This window comes from Nanorana parkeri, unplaced genomic scaffold (assembly GCF_000935625.1).
Source record: "Nanorana parkeri isolate BGI_ZX_2015 unplaced genomic scaffold, ASM93562v1 scaffold20, whole genome shotgun sequence".
Lineage (NCBI taxonomy): Eukaryota > Metazoa > Chordata > Amphibia > Anura > Dicroglossidae > Nanorana > Nanorana parkeri.
In genome coordinates, this window is record NW_017306288.1 from 22,380 (window position 1) to 29,679 (window position 7,300).

General features: G+C 43.6%; 1 long non-coding RNA gene across 2 annotated transcripts in view; it reads right to left on the reverse strand.

Annotated features, from left to right (window-relative positions):
- Positions 1–1,354: 1,354 nt before the first annotated feature.
- Positions 1,355–7,300, reverse strand: part of LOC108791912 — a 10,388-nt gene continuing 4,442 nt past the window's right edge. For both annotated transcript variants that reach the window (XR_001941528.1, XR_001941529.1), the window contains exons 2-4: positions 5,052–5,153; positions 2,995–3,106; positions 1,355–1,794 (exon numbers count right to left, since the gene is read on the reverse strand). This is a non-coding gene — a long non-coding RNA (uncharacterized LOC108791912). The remainder of the gene's footprint in view (positions 1,795–2,994; positions 3,107–5,051; positions 5,154–7,300) is intronic.

Genomic DNA, 7,300 nt, shown 5'->3' on the forward strand with positions numbered 1-7,300 from the left:
CACTGAGGTGGTCACTAATAGAGTAATGCCTTCAATCTACACTGACCATGACATATTTTAAAGGACAATTCAAACTGAGCATATGATAAAACAAACATAAGTAGAAATTACCTTGTTACCATTGTACACCAACACAATGAGTAGATTCAAAGATACAGGGACCTTAAATTTATAGGCAAATATTAACTTTTACTGCCCAGTCCCCTCCCACCTGCTGAGCCTTCCTTCTGGTCCTTTAATGTGATGGGTATCCTCAAAGACCTGTAGGAAGAATTGAGAGGCAGGAGGGATAGGCCAAGCTTGTTTTACAGGAGGACTGGAGTTCTGCATATACTATACAGTAACTTTGGAGCTACTGTTTTTTTTGGTATACTACTTTCATTGAAGATAACCTCTGATCATGGATATGTATTCACATGCTGTCTAAATTGCCCACATTGATGAGACGTCTACCTTAAAACCACAATGAGCATATATAGAATGAAATTCTGAAGGGAAATCTCACCTACCACATCCCTGAGAATTTTAAAGCGACTTCTTCTTTTGTTAAACAAAAGAAAAACATAACAAACCAGGACCTGCAAAAGAAGAGGGTTTAAACTTATCCATCCAGCCAGCAGTACCTCCAGTGTTGGCTCTGTTCAAGAACCACATCCGCCTTCACATTCGACTATTCTGGAGTTTTCAGGTGCCTGAGTCCCCCACAGAGTGATGTGCTTTCTTCCGCTGATCCCAGTGCTCTGTAGTAATGTAAGGGCCTTTGAAAGGAACCACAGCATGCAGCAGGCAACCAGGCATCTGACACACTCGGATGTGAAGAGCAATAAAGTGAAGATTGGAGAAATGGGTGGCAGGACATGTAAGTTCTTCTTTTGCAGGTCCTGGTCTAATCAATTAACCAAGTGACAGAGGACCAGGTCCTGGTCCATTTTTTAACCAAGTGACAGAGTCGTTTTAAGAAGCCTTACAGCATCCATTAAAATATTTTTATAAACAGCTTATAAAGTATCATACATTTAAAAATACTGCAGGTGACATATCGTTGCTCTAAATTAAGCTAGAACATTTGTTTTAGGTGTTGATTTGTAGTCTAACAGTAAACAAAGCTCCACTCAGACCAAAAAAAAATCTAAAATCTGCAAAAATCAATCTTACGGTACAATGCCTAGCTATTACCCGATGGATTTGTCACAGCGAGAGACATATGTCCATCCTATGCATACAAATGATGAAAAGCTATGCCATTTGTACAATCACGCATGTAATATATTGACCAACTGAACTGCTTTAAGTCACTATTTCACCTGTTGCTTTTGATCCACAAAGAAAAAAATTACTTGCAAGCGAGACCATGTTTTATCGCGTTTCCATTTCCGGATGTTGCTGACTTGAAAATGAGCACATCTGAGCAGGCAGTCACTCTTTCATTCGATAAATTAGCAGCTGAGAGTTTTGTGCCATGTGACCTCCAGAGTAGCCCATCTGGTAGAGGACATCATCCGTAGTGTAAGGCACAATATGATATGACCTCAGCTCCTCATAGTACAGAGATTGAGAATAACAACCTTTTACCATGAGTTTCATCCGTTTTCGAGTGTCTGTATAAGTGCTCTTGTTGCTGGGGACCCCCTTGTAGTATTCATAGTTCTCCTTATCAGATTCCAGATGGATTTTCCTGAGCAGGTTATTGATCAGTACCGACCTCCGTAGATAGATTTCGGGGTCTTCCAGGAACCGGAGCTTCTCCAGAGAGAGTTTAAGAATGCAGGTCCGGTCTTCAGGTGATATCAGGTGCTGCAAATGGAAACCACCAAGGCGTTACTCTTTCAATATGCTTACTAGTTCTTCTACTTTAAGTGTATCTAAAGCCAATGATTTTTTTCATCTTGGATAAACTAAAGAATGGTTAGTATCTCTTAGGTTTTTATTGCTGACTGTCCCCAATAGGGAGATGTATCTTCTCTATTTGTCCTTATGATCATTGTGGGAAAAGATCCAACATTTGTAATTGTCACTGGAAGAGAAATGAAGGAAGAATCCTCCATACGGGATACTTGTTCCAGTGAAAGCTGTCTAAGAGGGGATTTCCCTCCTTTGGAAAGATTTACTTGAGAGGATCTCCAAGACAGTAACTGAAGGATCATAAGCACCTTTATGTTATTTTTTGCAAGCAAATACAACAAATTTAATATGTCATCTGTTCCTCCTCCTCAAAAACACATTCTTACCCTCTCTTTGCCCCTGTTACCCCAGTGCTCTATTCAGAAAATACATAATTTGGTGCCAAAGTGGCCAATAACTAAAAAGAGGAGAGAGTCACATGCTCCCAAAATATTATGAAGTATTGGGTATTTCCCAGTGTCCAAGCAGAGCAGCAGGGGAATGAAGGCAAGGTATGACCTGCTGGAGAGGAAGGCAGTTAAATTAACCTGCATGGGCATCCAATGTTCACTAGAAAACTGAACTCGAGGCAGAAATAGAAAAATAACACAATTTTTGTTCCATTTTTGTACACAATATAGAGTCATTAAATGTATTTTACAAAAACTAGCATAAGCACCTTAGTCTATCTTGGTAGTCCTGTGATCCCTTATGCAGCAGCACTAGAAAGGGAAGGATCAGTATTTTGAGCTGGTCAAAGTCTACCGCTTTGTCAGTTTAACACTGGGAATATGCTTATAGCAAGGGATAGCACAGGGATGCCATCATTAGTGCAGTGATATGTTGTAATTTCTAGCCTGTGAGTCATTGCATACAGTATACATAACCTCATATCCCAATTGCACATTGGGGGACTGGGCCGAGGAGAACAGAGCAGCTCTTTAGATTGTAAGGATAATTGCAACCAAGTTGAAAGCCCTGTTTGCAGAATGTTGTTGTCTTTACAGGTTTTCAATATATAGTTAGCCTATTTTATTTCCCAATATGCTGTATAAGTGCAGTAATCCTTTCATTATCAAGAGGTTAAAGTTACATATAACACAGCACACTCACTTTTGGAAAACATCCTTGATAATCTTGATGTACAGTCTCTTCTTCTGCATATTTCCTCTTAAAGTAGGCTACTTTCGACGTTGTTAATGGATTTATCTTTCTTACGATAGACCTGCAATATGAAAAGAAAATTAAGCGGCTCTTGGATTATTTCCTAAAGTATATGTAAACCTAATTACTTAAACATGCTAATGCCATTTCAAAAAGCATACTCATACTCGCCCAAATGCTCCCGATCTCGATACTGGAATTTCTGGTATCAGGTAGCCGGATGGCGAGTCATCACACGCTACCTGGCTTCCTGATTGGCTCCACGCTCCCTCGCCACCTGAGAGCATGAGGCTGGCTTCCCAGCAATCAGGATGTCGGGGGGCGGGTAATGACTCGCCCCCCTGTTTCCTGATAGGCCAGGAAGCCGGCTCCATGCTCCCTCATCACTTGGTGACGAGGGAGCATGGGGCCGGCTTCCCAGCCAATCAGGAAGCCAGGCACCATGTAATGACTTACTGCCCAACCTCCTGATTTATCGGGAAGCTAGCCAAATCAGGAAGCTGGGCAGCAAATCATTACCAGCTCCCCGGCGTCCTGATTGGCCAGAAAGCCGGCTCAATGCTTTCTCGTCACCTGGTGATGAGGTAGCATGGAGCCGGCTTCCTGGCCAATCAGGATGCCAGGCTCCATGTAATGACTCGTCGCCTGGCTTCCTGATCAATCAGGAAGCCAGGCGGCAAGTCATTACCTGCCCCTGGGCAGTGGGTAACACCAATGGGTAACACCTATGTGGCTCACTACCCATTGGTTCTGAGGAAGGAGGCGTGTCCTCTGAAACACATCAACCAGCTAGGACATACAGCTTGTCGGCAGGACCGGATTATTACGATTTTAGTGTTTACGTTTGATGACTCACATTCTATGCCTGATTATTCCATCTGTTTGTGAGTATGCATTTAGCATCTTTTATATCATCACATTAAAGCAGTTTTACACAATGGAGTCGCTCTCTTTGTTTTTCATTTCAGCTTTATGGTTATCCTAGACCAGCGGGAGCTGCCTCGAGAGTCTATATCGTTGCTTTCGTGCACAGCTACTGGTGCTGGCACCTGTGGTATTACCTTTTTGTAATTTACTGTTAAACCAGAAGCTCGATTAGGGCATCATAAAAAAATGCCACCACGACAGTGGAATGAGGACCCAGCAAATGATCATCTGACCTCTAGTATAAATTGTCCTGTAACTCCCAGAAAGGCCCTTGTGCAGCTGCAACAATGGTGGTCAAGTCACTTGGGGGCAGGAGGCCTCAAATGTAGCCCTGGATATTACCAAAGGGCCACATATATTTAGTATAGGTAATGCTACATAAAGTGGTCAGAGACTGCAGACATATTATAAGATTTGTTGGAGACTAGGGACATGCTTCAGGAGACACATTACATCAGACTGCTAGAGATTACTACTATTACAGCTTCTTTATTAGGTACGTGCATCAGCTTGGTGTGAACGAAGTTATCCCACGTTCGTCTATGCCTGTGCAAATCTGTGACACATCTGTCAGTGACCCATCCTCTTTCTGGCCCAATCAGCTGCGGCTGGGTAATGCCCTGGCCACAACTGATTGGGCTGGGGGGAATGTGTAACTTACAATTTTTCATGGGCCTGGGTGAATTCGCCGGGCACCAAGCCCACGCACATCCCTACTTTATACATATGAGTGTTTCCCCATTTGTGCTACCAAAAATTACTTCCACATTTTATATTGCGCTCAGCAAGATCTATTATAAAAGATCAGAGGAATAAAGCCTAAAAATAGAAAAGGGATACACAGCACAGAAAAATAAATCTGATTACTAGAAGCCAGTCTAAAGAATATTTGTCCTTCACTGGCTTGAGTAAGCACCATAAATGTTTGTGTGCAGGGGGCCCGAGGGCCACTAAATTATTGCCATGGGGGGGCATGTGGCCCCAGTGCCGCAGGTTGAGCACCAAGGGTCTACACTAATAGTACGTCCGTCCCTGTGACTCTGCAGCTCCTCGTAGCTCAGAATTAGCCAATCACCCACCTGGAAGTCACAGATCAATCCACAGCGCATCTCATTCAGGACCCATCAGCAACGTGTCTCAGCCATTCGCAGCGCACTGTGATCATTTCTTTAAAAGCTCGCCTGTTGAAAATAAAGTACCGTAAGTGTACACACTACTATATTAAACCCGATAGGAAAATGGTGATGCAACAGCCCCCAGGTGACACAACAATAGCATTAATGAGCTGAGGGCTATTCCTACCTGTAATGTTGTCTAGTTAATGACGGCTCAGTCACATGGAGGTGTGTTAACGCTGTGCAAACAACTTTAATTATCCTTAGTTTTCCACACTCAGAACAAGGTCTAAAAACAGATCCCTTTAGTGGATTCTTCTGTTTTCATGGACTTCCCTGCCTTCTCTGTCTCCACCATCTAGCAAAATTAAAGCATCTGCATCAAGGTGGGCAGGGCCGGATTTACTGTCTCTGCTGCCCCAAGGCCAGGTTCCTCAATGCGCCTCTTCCCGCCAAACCCCCCACCATTGGGAATGGCAGACCTGCAGGCTGCATACAAGTGATCTCGGTGACATTGCTGGGATCATTTGTTAAAAACAAGCGGCGGCTTCCCCGCTGTACATTTAGCTCTGCATTGTCCAAAGCAGGGCTAAATGTAGAAAACAACTACCTGCTCGGTGCCCGGAACTGCATGTCCTGGGCATCGGGAGATAGAAATTCCACACCCATGCTGCCTCTCTACTCCCTACTGCCCCAAGGCCAGGCCTCGGTTATCCTTGTGGGAAATCCGGCCCTGAAGGTGGGTTGTATACGTAACAGGCAAAGACTTCCACCAGGACAGGATATGCAGTTATTATTTTAACGAAAGCTGCCTTTTTAAGAAAATATTAAAATGACCTACAATGTGTAAACAGTCTAATGAGAGCGCCAAACAAATATCGAGGATCCAGGATTTATTCAAATTAACCCATGCAGTGGGGCTACCCCTGCATTGCAAGAGTTAAGTGCTCGCTTTTGCCTAGGAGTGAAGATAAAGAAGATTCTAAGGTTACCCCGGTGTTCACCAGGAAAACCAACATGGGCAAAAGCTAATGCACCGGCATTCGTGCACATAAGTAAATGTGCACTAGTACTCATGCTCACAATAGTTAGGTTTGGTGTTCGCACACACGGGCGTGTAGGCGTGCACACGTATAGGTGTGCTCATTGGCACCAGTTTGTCTATTTAAACCAGCATGATTGGTGATTGGTCTTCACCTCGTTCCCGTATCCCTGTGACCTGATCTGCAACTCTGTTTCCTGAAAGACGACCATGGCTTGTGACTTTGACCCCGCTTTCGTGTACTGATTACTGAATGCACTCAAGCATCCGCATGGACTCCCCAATAACTGCATCCCAGGCAGTCACATGTTCCTGCATCCTAACTCTTCCTGTCACCATCTTTAGGAGTGTGGGACAAGGTTTGCAAGCCAGTCTTCCCCTGCTCAGCTGTTTCCATTCAGGTACGTGACAAAGATATACTCACCTGATCCTTGCTCATGTAGCAGTGACCTCTCACCTCTCTCCCCCTCCACTCCACCTGCCGCATGTCCCTCAGCATCCTCATGTCTAATGGATCTGCATTAGACATGATGACATAACGGGTCTTCACACCACTGGACCCTGGGGAAGAAGAGGCAGCAGAGACTGTTCTAGCACTCAGGCGGGACTGAAGATGGAGTAAGTATATGTTCTTTATTTTCATCCCTAGAAAAAAAACAAGCATTTAACCCTGCAAGGGTTAATTTTAATAAATCCTGGAGTTCTCCTTTTATTGGTTCACAATATAAAGACAACCAACACGTTTCTGGGGCCACACAAACTCCCCCTTCATCAGGGCTCAGACCTATTGACTGTGAATAAATAAACTCAGATAAGCAGCATTTCAGCAGGAGTTCATCTTTGCTGTAACACAAGATGCCACGGTAATAGTGACATAGATACAACATTACGCCTGTGCACTCATATAACTGTGTGATTTTTATGTACAGAGATCTTTTATGACTTAGCAAACCTTTCGGCGGTTGTTTTCATCCATTACCGTACGCTAGCAACCCTGGTGTGAACTGAATTGTCTAACAGCTGTGTAAATGCTAGCAGCCAGATAAACCTGCCTACTTGATGAAGGGACATTCAACAGCCACCGAAAAAAATAATAATTGCAAGAGTAATTTAAAATCTTGTTGCAGATAAAAGCAACCTGAGCAATATTCTCACTACAATTATATATATA